The sequence below is a fragment of the Triticum dicoccoides genome, chromosome 5B (assembly GCF_002162155.2).
Source record: "Triticum dicoccoides isolate Atlit2015 ecotype Zavitan chromosome 5B, WEW_v2.0, whole genome shotgun sequence".
Classification (NCBI taxonomy): domain Eukaryota; kingdom Viridiplantae; phylum Streptophyta; class Magnoliopsida; order Poales; family Poaceae; genus Triticum; species Triticum dicoccoides.
The window spans coordinates 462,629,144-462,644,356 of NC_041389.1; positions in this window are offsets into that span (position 1 = coordinate 462,629,144).

Here is a 15,213-nt window from a genome sequence, read left to right on the forward strand (position 1 = left end):
AATTGTTCTTAGCCATGTGCGCTGCCCCCTCCACCGTTTACTCCTTCGGTCATATTGTTGTAGTGCTTAGGCGAAGCCCTGCGTGGATCACATCACCATCACCGTCACCATGTCGTCGTGCTGGCGGAACTCATCTACTCCTTCGACTCTCTACTAGATCAAGAGTTCAAGGGGCGTCATCGAAACGTGTGTAGAACTCGGAGGTGCTGTACGTTCGGTACTTGACCGGTTGATTCGAGAAGACGTTCGACTGCATCAACCGCATTAAGTTAACGCTTCCGCTTTCGGTCTAAGAGGGTACGTGGAAACACTCTCCCCCTCTCGTTGATATGCATCTCCTAGATAGATCTTGCATGAGTGTAGGATTTTTTTTGAAATTGCGTGCTACGTTTCCCAACAGTGAAATGGGTGACTAAAAGGTCCACGTGTTTCCGACGCTATGCAAGCTAAAGGTGATTGCAATATACTCCATGTTGCAAATGTCCACCTGCGACTTGATGAGCTGACACGACACAACAACAATCACAACATGGCTGATGTTGCAAATGGCAATCGCAACATGGCCAGTGTTGCAAACGGATGGGTCACCCTGAACGACTGACCGCATGTTGGATACAACCGCCACACCATAAACTCCGGAGCAATCCACTGCTGATTCGACTGGAGCGAGACCGACTCCCCATTGAGGATAACCTATTTCCAATGCAGCCATAAGCACCAGAACACCAGAACCAAGCAGGTCAAGATATCATGAGCTAGTCGTGCCAACACACTTGGAAGTCCACCAAGATACAAGATCCAAATCCGCCCTGTCATGCACTCCATCTGGCCCCACCTGAGGCCCATACCTGATGAATCACCACGCCTGCAAGATCTTCTAGTCCTAATCACACAACAGACAAGCGGTAAGGTGAGAATTCCATGCCGATGCGGACGGTCAGTTGTCGAGCAACGGTCGCAGGCCAGAAGCCAAGTAAAAAAGCGACACATATATAGACATAGCATGGGAGCACCAAATCCAAGGTGATCGTGGGACAAAAGCCAAGCAAAAAAGCGGCATATATATAGGCGGAGCATGGGAGCACCAAATCCACAACGCCCCGTCTGGCTCCGATGACCAAATGATGGAGTCAGGAACCCCATGCATCTGCTAGCACCTGGGAATTTGAGGATTTGCCACAAGTTTCTTTGCACTTTGAGGATTTGCCCCTCTTATCTTTGTCATCCATTATTTGCCACAACTGTCCCAGATTCTTGATGGATTACCCCTTATGCACAGTTTAGAATTACACGATAAAATCTTTGACCAAACTAGCACTTATCCCAAATTAGGCAGCTCATGTTCGGCCATCCCGTTTACCTTGTCTGTTTGTGCGTATCCCATTGCTCGCCATGACTACTAGTTGTGCCACTCTTCTCCCTGTGCTGTGCAGCTGCTCGGCGCTGTGCCTCCTCTTGGTCGTGGTTTTGCTGTGCTGTTGCCTCCCCGTATCTCCTCCATGGACATCGGACGTTGCCGTGCTCTTCCACCTCGCGCTCCTCCACGACCACCTCCAGTCGCATCTTGTGCCCAGCCCCTCCACATCGACCATATGAGACCCCGCTCGAGGACCTTCACTGGTAGGTCTAGAACAAGAAGTACGATGTCGATGACCTGAAAGAAAAGCCGAGGTCACGACCTCAACCAGTAGCTCGCGAGGCACACACATCCTGTTGGGAAACGTAGCATGCAATTTCAAAAAAATTCCTACGCTCACGCAAGATCTATCTAGGAGATGCATAGCAACGAGAGGGGGAGAGTGTGTCCACGTACCCTCGTAGACCCAAAGCGGAAGAGTTAGCTCAACGCGGTTGATATAGTCGAACATCTTCTTGATTTAACCGATCAAGCACCAAACGTACAACACCTCCGAGTTCTGCACACGTTCAGCTCGATGACGTCCCTCGAACTCTTGATCCAGTAGAGGTACGAAGGAGTAGATGAGTTTCGTAAGCACGATGGCATGGTGACGGTGATGGTGATGTGATCCGCGCTGGGCTTCGCCTAAGCACTACGACAATATGACCGGAGGAGTAAACGGTGGAGGGGGCATCGACACGGCTAAGAAACAATTGATGTGCCTTGAGGTGCCCCCCGCCCCCGTATATAAAGGAGGAGGGGGGAGGAGGGCCAGCCTAGGGTGCGCTCAAGTGGTGGGAGTCCCACTAAGACTCCTAGTCCTAGTCGGCCCCCTTCCTTTCCAACGAAGGGGAAAGAGGAAAGTAGAGGGAGAGGGAGAGGGAGAAGGAAAGGGGGCCACGCCCCCTCCCCCTTGTCCAATTCGGACTCCCATGGGGGGGGGCGCCACCTCTTGCGGTCTGCCTTGCCTCTCCTCTTAGGGCCCATGAGGCCCATTACTTCCCCGGGTGGGTTCTGGTAACCCCTTGGCACTCCAAAAAATATCCGAAACACTCCGGAACCATTCCGGTGTCCAAATATAACCTTCCAATATATCAATCTTTACCTCTTGACCATTTTGAGACTCCTCGTCATGTCCGTGATCTCATCCGGGACTCTGAACAACCTTCGGTCACCAAAACACATAACTCATATAACACATATCATCATCAAACGTTAAGCGTGCGGACCCTACGGGTTCGAGAACTATGTAGACATGACCGAGACACCTCTCTGGTAAATAACCAACAGAGGCACCTGGATGCTCATATTGGTTCCCACATATTCTACGAAGATCTTTATGGGTCGAACCGCAATGTCAACATATGTTATTCCCCTTGTCATTGGTATGTTACTTGCCCGAGTTTGATCGTCGGTATCTTCATACCTAGTTCAATCTCGTTACCGGCAAGTCTGTTTACTCGTTCTGTAGTGCATCATCCCGCAACTAACTCATTAGTCACATTGCTTGCAAGGCTTCATATGATGTGCATTACCGAGAGGGCCCAGAGATACCTCTCTGATACTTGGAGTGACAAATCCTAATCCCGATCTATGCCAACCCAACAAACACCTTTGGAGATAGATGTAGAGCATCTTTATAATCACCCAGTTACGTTGTGACGTTTGATATCACACAAGGTATTCCTCCGGTGTCCGGGAGTTGCATAATCTCATAGTCAGAGGAATATATATTTGACATGAAGAAAGCAGTAGCAATAAACTGAACGATCATTATGCTAAGCTCATGGATGGGTCTTGTCCATAACATCATTCTACTAAGGAAACTTAACCATCTTTGATCAACGAGCTAGTCTAGTAGAGGCATACTAGGGACACGATGTTTTGTCTATGTATTCACACATGTATCAAGTTTCCGGTTAATACAATTCTAGCATGAATAATAAACATTTATCATGAATAAGGAAATATAAAATAACAACTTTATTATTGCCTGTAGGGCATATTTCCTTCAGTCTCCCACTTGCACTAGAGTCAATAATCTAGATTACATTGTAATGAATCTAACACCCATGGAGTCTTGGTGCTGATCATGTTTTGCTCATGGAAGAGGCTTAGTCAACGGGTCTGCCACATTCAGATCCGTACGTATTTTGCAAATCTCTATGTCTCCATCCTTGACAAAATCTTGGATGGAGTTGAAGCATCTCTTGATGTGTTTGGTCTTTTTGTGAAATCTGGATTCCTTCGCCAAGGCAATTGCTCCAGTATTGTCACAAAAGATTTTCATTGGACCCAATGCACAAGGTATTACACCTAGATCGGATATGAACTCCTTCATCCAGACTCCTTCATTTGCTGCTTCCGAAGCAACTATGTACTCCGCTTCACACGTAGATCCCGCGACGACACTCTCCTTGGAACTGCACCAACCGACAGCTCCACCATTCAATAAAAATATGTATCCGGATTGTGATTTAGAATCTTCCGAATCAGTGTCAAAGCTAGCATCGATGTAACCACTTACGACAAGCTCTTTGTCACCTCCATAAACGAGAAACATATCCCTAGTCCTTTTCAGGTACTTTAGGATGTTCTTGACCGTTGTCTAGTGATCCACTCCTGGATTACTTTGGTACCTCCCTGCTAAACTTACAGCAAGGCACACATTAGGTCTGGTACACAACATAATATACATGATAGAACCTATGGCTGAGGCATAGGGAATGACTTTCATTTTCTCTCTATCTTCTGCAGTGGTCGGGCATTGAGTCTGACTCAACTTCACACCTTGTAACACAGGCAAGAATCCTTTCTTTGACTGATCCATTTTGAACTTCTTCAAAACTTTATCAAGGTATGTGCTTTGTGAAAGTCCTATCAAGCATCTTGATCTATCTCTATAGATCTTGATGCCCAACATATAAGAAGCTTCACCAAGGTCTTTCATTGAAAAACTCTTGTTCAAGTATCCTTTTATGCTACCCAGAAATTCTATATCATTTCCAATCAACAATATGTCATCCACATATAATATTAGAAATGATATAGAGCTCCCACTCACTTTCTTGTAAATACAGACTTCTGCAAAAGTCTGTATAAAACCATATGCTTTGATCACCTCATCAAAGCGTATATTCCAACTCCGAGATGCTTGCACCAGTCCATAAATGGATCGCTGGAGCTTGCACACTTTGTTAGGACCTTTAGAATCGACAAAACCTTCTGGTTGCATCATATACAACTCTTCTTTAAGAAATCCATTAAGGAATGCAGTTTTGACATCCATTTGCCAGATTTCATAATCATAAAATGCGGAAATTGCTAACATGTTTTGGACAGACTTGAGCATCGCTACGGGTGAGAAAGTCTCATCATAGTCAACTCCTTGAACTTGTCAAAAACCTTTTGCGACAACTCGAGCTTTATAGACAATAACATTACCATCAGCGTCAGTCTTCTTCTTGAAGATCCATTTATTCTCTATGGGTTGCCAATCATCGAGCAGATCCACCAAAGTCCACACTTTGTTGTCATACATGGATCCTATCTTAGATTTCATGGCCTCAAGCCACTTATCGGAATCTGGGCTCATCATAGCTTCTTCGCAGTTCATACGTTCGTCATGGTCAAGTAACATGACCTCCAGAACAGGATTACCGTACCACTCTGGTGCGGATCATGCTCTGTTTGACCTACGAGGTTCTGTAGCAACTTGATATGTAGTTTCATGATCTTTATCATTAGCTTCCTCTCCAGTTGGTTAGGCATCACGGGAATAGATTTCTCGGATGAGCTACTTTCACTACAAAAAAACACACTTCCGTGATGATACGTGTTTGTCACAGTAGGTCACGTTTTCTGTCATGCATGTACATCCATGACGATTTTATGACAGAATCAAGATAGTCATACCTGTGCTGTCGTAGAAGTGTTCCATGACATTACCAAAATTATCATCACGGAAGTGTCCACTTCCATGACGATAAATCGTGCGTCACAGAAGTGCTTTCGTCAAGGATGACCGACACGTGGAATCCACCGTAACGGAACGCCGTTAAGCTATCGGGTCCGGTTTTAGATCTGATCACCCGTTAACAACCCCGACCAATGGGGATTTTCCACATGTAAAATCATCATTGGCTGGAGGAAACACGTGTCGGCTCACTGTTGGGACAGATGTCATCCACTCATTGGACAGAAGGCGCCTATGATACGTTGACACGTGGCACGGCCCAACAGAGGCCCATTCCTGTGAAGAGGTCGACCCGTTTGACTTGGTCAAAAGATGGCGGGCCGGCCCATGGGAAGCTTGTTAACAGCATGTTCGCATATAGCCCATTTACAGCCCGCTAACCCAGGACCCGTTACGACCTATCCGAATTAGGCCCAGTAGCGTCATCTGGGCCGTCCAATATGATTCCAGATCGTTTTAACTTCTGGCCCATGTATGGCTCATGACGTCTTTCGGCCCATATGAGGCCCTTTGTAACTCTTGGCCCATTAACGACCCGTGGTGAAACTGGCCCATAATGAACAGTGTATCACTTTATACCCATTAACGACCCGTGGTGAAACTGCCCCGTAATGAACAATGTATCACTTTATACCCATTGATGGCCCATGGTGAAACTGACCTGTAATGAACAGTGCATCACTTTATACCTATTAACGACCCGTGGTGAAACTGACCTGTAATGAACAGTGTATCAGTTTATACCCATTAACGGCCCGTTATTCCGTTGGGCCGTTTCCAGCCCATGTTATATTTTGGCCTTCTCAGGGCCCATTTATTCTTGGGCTCATTTCCAGCATTCATTTACTTACGATTTGTTACTGTCATTTTCTGCTTGTGGGCCAAATTCAGCCCAAGGTTACAGTCGGCCCGTTTGTGGCCCGTTAATACGTTGGGCCGTTTTCATAGCATCATCAAATACATCTGATTAACAACGTCCCGTTATGGTCGGCCCATGAACGGACTATTCCAACTCTAGCCCGTTTACGGCCATAATGCGGTCTGTTATTGGCCCATGTTTGGCCAACCGATCATACGACCCGTAAAAGGCCCATTGATGATACGACCTGTAGAAGGCCCATTGTGTCTATGACCCGTATAAGGCCCATTGTTTCTACGACCCGTAGAAGGCCCATTGTTTCTACGGCCCGTAAGAGGGCCATGGTAACTACAGTAAATATGTAGCCCATGGTTATTGTGGCCTAGTTTTAAAAAATAGGTTATTGCGGCCACTAGCAAACCGCGGAAAAAGAACTGCACTTGTCGGGGATATACCCCGCGGTATGACCCGGCCGGATGTATGACCCGGTGGAAGCTTGGCGACTCACTGGCGACCCGGCCAGACCTGGCAATTTACGGGCAACCCGCCTGAACATCTCGACTTACATGGTGACCCGGTTGGCGGGTCAGACAGACGAAATGGTGACCGGACAGGGGTGTCAGATAGAAGACTAGGCCCAAGGCCCAGAAGGCCGGCTCATGTTGTGGTGGTCCGGCTTAAGAGGAAGGAAGCAAGACCCGAACTTGTATTCAACTTGTAAGAAAAGATAGACTAGTCCTAGTCCTACTAGGACTCCACATGTGACCCGCCCCTCTATCTTATATAAGGAGGGGCAGGGCTCCCCAAAGAGGGACAATCAACAAGCAATAATCTATAGGGATAGACACGACCAAAGGAGGAGCCGGCTTATGCGGCGACTCCCATGTGATGATAATGAGATCTAGCCTCAAACAACATGTAGGGTTGTTACCGGATGATGTTTCCCGGGGCCCGAAGCTGTCTAAATCCTCGTCTATGTTGCGTCTCTCGATTCCGTCCAATCCCTCTCAAGCTACCACATAGATGCATTGGCCTCGCGACTAAGTCCTGACACTAAGGACATCTGCTGTGACAATTCCACGATAGTTGGCGCCCACCGTGGGGCCTGCGCACGGTGGTGTTGAGTTCTTGGAGGGACCTCACTCTGGGATCGAGAAGCTCGCGATTGATCAGATGTGAAAGAATCGGCATGAAACAATCACGCAACAAAGCCGGTAAATTTATCATTTATGATCAGAAATTATGATTAACTTTGGAACAACATATACGAGGTTGAGATCCAGAGAAGCTAGGGTTTGCGTCGGTTTGCGTCAGCAAGTCGCCAAGCCCGACCTCAGGGAAAATAAATCTGGGTTACCATGAGTCTTACGCACCACGATCTGTTTTGCTGTCCGTTCTGCTGCAACCCCATCGATCCAGCACTTTCCATACGCGTGGCAATTATTATACCCGTGAAGAAAATCAGGTGAAACCATTTCCGTCAAGTTGTCGTCGCTGCTCCCGAGGAGATCAAGCGTGTTTGCTGATGCTACTATTCATGGGTCCAATTACTATTATCGGACAACCAGGAGCAAACCTACTAGCTGGAATACTAAATCGCTATTTCCTTCAGCACGTGGGATCACAAGTATCAAGTCCCGGTGGAAGTCCCAGCCCATGTGTGTGGCCTATTGTTGAAAGTAAACAGTGCGACAGGATCATAACAAAATAGAGGAAAAGAAGATCAAGTCCCAGGTGATTGACCGGCCGTTGGTATTTTATACTCCACATGGAGTAGTTACTATGTGGTTCGGTTTCCTAAGGATGGTTTGGATGACTAGTAGTCCGTACACCAGAAAGATTGGTCCATATTACTGCAAGATCGTCCGCAAACTACAGCGATCCGCCATCGTCCTCAGGATAATTTTAAATTGCAGCCTGGCCAGTGTCCACGCAGCACCGAGCTACCAGATGAAAACGCACGCGAGACTCGCCGGCCCAAAAGCCGGTCTGTGTCCGTGCGATGGTGGACGCTTGCTTGCTCGCTGTCCCTGCGATCCACCCTCGAGACACACTTCTGCTGTTCACCTTCGCTGCCGCACTACAAGCCGAACTCGGCTCGCTGTATTTCGCCTGGCCGGCTTATTGCCTCATTACCGGAGCGCATGCCCGTTTCTTGAGCCGTCCTGCTCCGCCTCTGCCATGACCAAGCTTCAGGCCGCTCCGGCTCCTGTACGCCGCCGCATGTGACCTGGCGGACCATCGAATCCGAAAAGAAATCAATTTCTGTTTCTGCGCCGTTCTACAACTCACCCGCCGAGACTGTATGGAGTTCGAGGAAAGGCGATCCGCGATCTGCTAGCGGCCGCCCAGGCATACGAGCACGCCTGCAAAGTGCTAGTCGTGCGCATCGGCTCAGAAAAACAAATCAAGTGCAACATGCATGGGGGATTCGACAGTGTCGCACATCAGCTGGCCTTCAAGTCGCCGGTCCGCTGTTGCCAACCGGCCGCTGCTGTGGCTCGCCGCGTTGTCAACCCGCCGTCTGCCTCTGTCGTTGCCTCTAAGCCGACGCCTCGGCCATGCTGCTCTTGCACCTCCACGTGAAGACTCAATCAGTCAAAACAAATGCTGATTATTTTGACTACAAATTTAAAGTACACCGCTACCGATTTAAAGTACTGGTTATTTCGACTACAGATCATGAGGTATTCCAATTGAGCCACTCTTAGTTCATCCTCACGTCAAGACAAAAAGGGGAATCATGTGGTGGAGAAATCAGTCAGCACTGGTATTGGATTTGCGTGATAATGGCAGACCCGTTGTCGTCTGCAAAATTGCCTCCACATAATTGTTCATTATTCATGAGAGACACAACGAGATCACCTAGCGTCCAAATACATAAGGCTGTGCTTATGGAGTGTGCGTTAGCACCATCATACACCGACATTCGTGCCCGCTTACTGATGGAACAGGTGTGCGCAAGTCATTGCCCGTGCAGCTTAATCTACATCAACCCGCCGGAGCCGCATTGAGCCCCCTTGCCGCTTTGAGCCGCCGGGGTTATATTAAGTCGCCGGTCTGCCTGAGCCGCCGGAACTATATTGAGTCGCTGGTCTGCCTGAGCTACCTCTGTCGCGATAAACGGGTCATCCGTCGTCCAAACAAATCAGGTGACATTCATCCAAGTTTGTTTTATTAGCACATGTTGTTTTTGTCAAAAAACAAGTTTGTTTTTTGCCTTCGTTCGCAATATTGTTTATGCAGGACAATTATTTATGACAAAAAGTGATATTATACCGCGGAGATGAAGGCACGCCAACATCTTTTGGCACAGGTGGTCGTCGTTACTCAACGGACTCCCGCACCGGCTTACAACGCCGTGGCCGTCTCTCGCGACCGCGCTGGCTTGCAATGCCGTGGCCGTCTCTCGCGACCACGCCGGCTTACAACAAGGAGGACAACTTGCCCGTCCGCACGGGTGACAACGCCACAGCCGGTTCATCTGTCTGTGCCGCCTCAGATGTTGCGGTCGTCTTTACCGTCCGTCTCTCGCGGCCTGGTCTACATCAACACACCAGACCGCACCTGTCTGCATGAGCTGTTTATTGAGTATGAGTAAGTCACTGCTTGGGAAGCCCGGTTTTCTTCCAACAAATTAGAGGCAAATTATCATATATTATCAGCCGCCGTCTGTACTGGATGGTTCAATGGGCAGGTGCACAAGTCGCCGCCACTACAGTTTGCTTAACTTCAAATAGCCAATTGGAAGGAACCATTGGCCGAGTTGCTGACACGGCTCATATGGGATCATTTATAACCCGTCGCAGTCACCTCAACCTTCTATGGATTCACATCGCGCTATCAACGCCAATGATGTATACCTTCTGCTATGGTCAAATATGGAGAATCTCAAGCCAACTCCTTGAGTCGTCTTGAGACTCGGGGGTTACAATGGTATGACTCGGCAAAATTAGCCGGTTTCAATGAATTCAAGAACTCCGGGTCGTTGAAGGGAAAAATAACCCGGGCCCCGGAGACTACTGCAAGATCGATGAAAATTTTAAAGCCGTCAGAAGATTTCCGGCTCAAAATAAGGACTCTGGTTTAAAATCCGGTTCAAGAGACATCTTTCTCCCACAAAGCACTGAAGCTCTCAAATCCGGTTCAAAAGCCGGACCAGGGTAAATTTGTCCCTCACAAATTTTTGAAGCTCTCAAATCCGGCTGAAAACCCGGCTCAAGGCAAATTTGTCCCTCGCAAATTTTTGAAACTTTCAAATCCGGTTTAAGTTCTGGTTGAAAAAGAATTAGCCTCTCGCAAGTTTGAGTCCTCAGAAAAATTAAAGGATGCCCAAAAGAACTTGCTGCCATGATGCGCGGTTCAAACATAGGTATCCTGCCTTACGGCTTATCTTATTATGGTCACTTGGGGGCTTCCTGCTCATCGAGCATAGCTGTCGGTACCCGCTTGATCGGTGCAATGCTAATATATGGTCATTTGGGGGCTTCCTATTCAAACATAGGTCGTATTCGAACCAAAGAGAACATAGCTGTCGGTACCCTTTTGATCGGCACACTGCCAAACTCACTAGGGGGCTTCTTGATCGTATTCGAATCATAGCTCAACCCCTTTTTGGGTCCGACGTGGATCGTATCCGAATCAGCGTCGTTAAACAACTCTCAAGGTCATTTGGGGGTTTCCTGTCCAAACATAGGTCGTATTCGAACCAAAGAGAACATAGCTGTCGGTACCCTCTTGATCGGCAACGTCAAAGCCACTGGGGGCTACATGATCGTATTCGAATCCTAGCTTAACCCCTTTGGAACGGTTTACTGATCGTATTCGAATCAGAAGCCTTGATTTTCTTTTTGTCTGGATTAAGTTTTTGAACACAATCTTTTGGGTTTTGAGACTTTTTGTTCATATCTGAAGCATATATATGTGGTTTCTATTAACCCGCCCTGGCTTTCGACGAACAAGTCACCATCATATGACAATATTAATACTTGGAAGGTTTGACTTCTAAAGACTGGGTTATCACCCTTACTGCACAGGTCATGTAAGCTGGCAGTACAAATTCAATATCACAATGGTTATATGTGAGGTACTATGACCCGCCCTGCGGCAAACCACCAAGGGTTCTTGTGATCTACTTGTGTGCAGGGTAAGACTACATTTGGGTGGTTACCCACCCTGGCTCTTGACGTTAAGTCGCCAGGGCATATGTTGTTTAAACTCTGGGCAGAATTTGCAGAACTATGACTTATATAAATGCTTCAGTCCAAGCTTATCACTGAAATTGGTGTCTCAAAAGGGTTATCAATTATTGATTTTCTCAAGGGCTATAGGCCACCGGGTTACAAAAATTCCGGCTTACAATGAATACGCATTAAGTCGCTATCGGCCAAGAGTCGCCGAGTATTTAAACTTCGGATTTACTTGTCAACCGATAAGGTATTCAAATTTCTAATAGCCAAACTTGGCTGGATTTTCATGATGATATTGAATGATTGAGGTTCTCATACCGGGTTATATTATTCAAATCTTTAATAGCCAACATGGCTGGATTTTTATTATGGTTTTGAGGTTTTTAAAGTTGCTTCAGCGCAATGGATATTATTTTATCAATGTATATAATTTATTCTACAATGGAAGGATTAGTCCCGAGTCGCTGCAGGCTTACGATCCGGCACTTGGGGGCTACATTATTCAAGTTGAGATTAAATCAAATAAGCAAGTCTCATGTCGCTGCAAGCATGCACCATGACACTTGGGGGCTAATGTAAAGTCGTTTTTTGATCAACTTATTGAAGACCCGACTCATCCCATTGTAAAGAGCCGGCCCTCGGGGGCTACCATATGCTCCTGTCAAAAATTCAAGGTACACAAGCCTTAATCCATTATATTGAAAGATCCACTACTCAGTTGGTAGAGTACAAAGCTCTTAACCTTGTGGACGTGGGTTCAAGTCCCATGGTGGAGATTACATCATATGATGTTATTATCAATGAATCATATACAAAGTCCCAGTTCAGTAATATCTTACTAAGCCGGCCCTTGGGGGCTACACGTTGTTGCTCAAGTTTACATGATCATATTTACAAAGTCCCTGCTCATTATTGCATAATGACCCGGCCCTTGGGGGATACACTGGTTGAAATTTTTATGAGCATAAGCCAATTAGAAGTCCCAGGTTGCTGCAAGCATGACAACCCGACACTTGGGGGCTACAGGTGATATGCATATAAAGGAGGAACATCTTCAAATTCTCAGTTTTGAGCAAATCAGGAAGATCAATTGCATGACCCGGTGTCAACAACAATTATAACTCGGCATTATCAGTCTCTTATAACCCGGAGATTTTGGAAATTATAACTCGGCAAGATCTGCATCTTTAAGCCGGTTGAAAATCTGATGAGTATTTCAAGACCTATATTTTATAAGACGACGCTTTGGAAGCCGACTCAAGTGGATTATTTCTTACAATATTTCTGTACAAGAGACCAATGTCAGCAAATTGATTCTGAAGCTGGCCTGTTTGACTCGGATTTTTCAAAAGAAGTATCTGGATTTTTTTGCATTGACAAAGTTGAAACATATCTGCTAAGGAGATTTGCTATGAGTTCATGGGCATGTATCAAGAAGGAAATGACAAGAACTTAAAGATGAACAGGTGCCGGCTTACAAGAATTTTTAACTCGGAGCACAACCTGTCAAAGTTGTTTTGGCGTTTATTTTGCAAGATCAGTTTAACATGGATGCATCCAAATTAAGCTGGGGGCTAATGTCGGGGATATACCCCGCGGTATGACCCGGCCGGATGTATGACCCGGCCGGATGTATGACCCGGCGGAAGCTTGGCGACTCACTAGCAACCCGTCTGGACCTGGCAATTTACGGGTAACCCGCCTGAACATCGCGACTTACATGGTGACCCGGTGGGCGGGTCAGACAGACGACATGGTGACCCGGCAGGGGTGTCAGATAGAAGACTAGGCCCAAGGCCCAGAAGGCCGGCTCATGTTGTGGTGGTCCGGCTTAAGAGGAAGGAAGCAAGACCAGGACTTGTATTCAACTTGTAAGAAAAGATAGACTAGTCCTAGTCCTACTAGGACTCCACATGTAACCCTCCCCTCTAACTTATATAAGGAGGGGCAGGGCTCCCCAAAGAGGGACAAGCAACAAGCAATAATCTCTAGGGCTAGACACGACCAAAGGAGGAGCCGGCTTATGCGGCGACTCCCACATGATGATAATGAGATCTAGCCTCAAACAACATGTAGGGTTGTTACCGGATGATGTTTCCCGGGGCCCGAAGCTGTCTAAATCCTCGTCTATGTTGTGTCTCTCGATTCCGTCCAACCCCTCTCAAGCTACCACATAGATGCGTTGGCCTCGCGACTAAGTCCTGACACTAAGGACATCTGCTGTGACAATTCCACGACAGCACTAACTACAAGCAAAGAAATAAACAAGACAATAAGGAAATAAATAAGCAAGCAAATTACGCTAGGCTATCACGGCTATTACACATATTACATCCACTGGGCATCAAAGTTCGCCACCAGTGCAAATATAGGGAACAAAGCAGCATATAAACGCCACAGCAAAACAAGTCCAGAACTAAAACCATTTCAGAAGAGCTCAAGAAACAATATCCTGGGTACCCATAATGCTGGCAAGATGCTTAGAAAGCTTATTAACTTTCTCTTGTTTGGCGCTTAAATCCTCCAGCACTTGCTGTTGCACCATAAAGTATGCATTTGAATTCTCCAGGGACTTCCCAGTCCTTTGGCTTCCTGTCGCATAACATCTGATCGATGTCTTTCAACTTGAAGTTGAGACTCAAGAAGCCGAACTAATCCAGACAATGAGTTCGAAGAGCTGCTGCCAGCAGTAGTAGCCAGTAACTCGAACACTACATCAAGACAGGACTTTGGGGTTGTCCCAGTGTCTTCGATATAGTTTTTACCAGCTTTCTTGAAGACCAACAGGGATGTCTCACTATCTTGAACCTTATCTGCATTACTTACTTTACCATTGCATAACGGGGGTACTCTTCTCCAATATTTTATCCGCATACTAAAAGAGAAACAAACAAACACATCACAGGTTTACAATGTAGTATATGAAACTCATTTTGGTAAACCAGTTCAGTAGTAAGGTGGACAGGATAACAACATGAAACAAACATATATCTATGTAGTATGGTCACTGTATGGTCTATATCATTCTAGTTTATGTTGCCAAATCAAGATAGATACAGTTTGAATCATATCTATTTAAGACAAAGCAACATAGACAGAATATAAGTGTGGGAAACTACACAACAATAACAACACTTGTAATGTGCATGGCATGAGAACATAACTATTTATTCAATTGAAACTGAAATCAACATAGATCAAGTTACAACAGCAAACACGTTAAAGAAACAGGTTCAAAACATACCTGTTGCACCATTGGAGTTTCAGTTGCATCCTTCAAATTTGAAATTAGTTGGTATGAGTAAATACAGTGATGCAAGAGCAAAGTAGTATGAACCATAGCTACGAAACCTAACCTGAGAACAATTCTTCTTCTGCTTTAAGCGTAGACTTGGGGTTCGGAGTGGTGGTCCTCGTGCTTTGGGCACTGCAGTTGCCTTACTAACTGCTTGTGTTTGGGTGCTTTGTGGTGGAGCCGGTGCTGTGTCAACAGGAACTGGGTTTCTATCTGCTGGGGTTGGGGTTAGAAGGGGTGTAGCTGGTTCTCTGTCCAACTGGGTAGGGGTACAATCTGCGTGAGTCTCGGTTATGTGTGGTGGGGCTGGTTCTTGGGCAAGTACAACTGTGGTTCTATCTGCATCGACAGGTAGCACGATCTTTTCTAAAGACCGTGTTTTTACTCCCACAGATACTGCCATCACCCCCTCCAGTTGAAATGGCTGATAAACAAGAAAAGTAATTGAATGTACAGACATTGTAAGATAGACAGGTGCAATGGATAGTAGGGAAG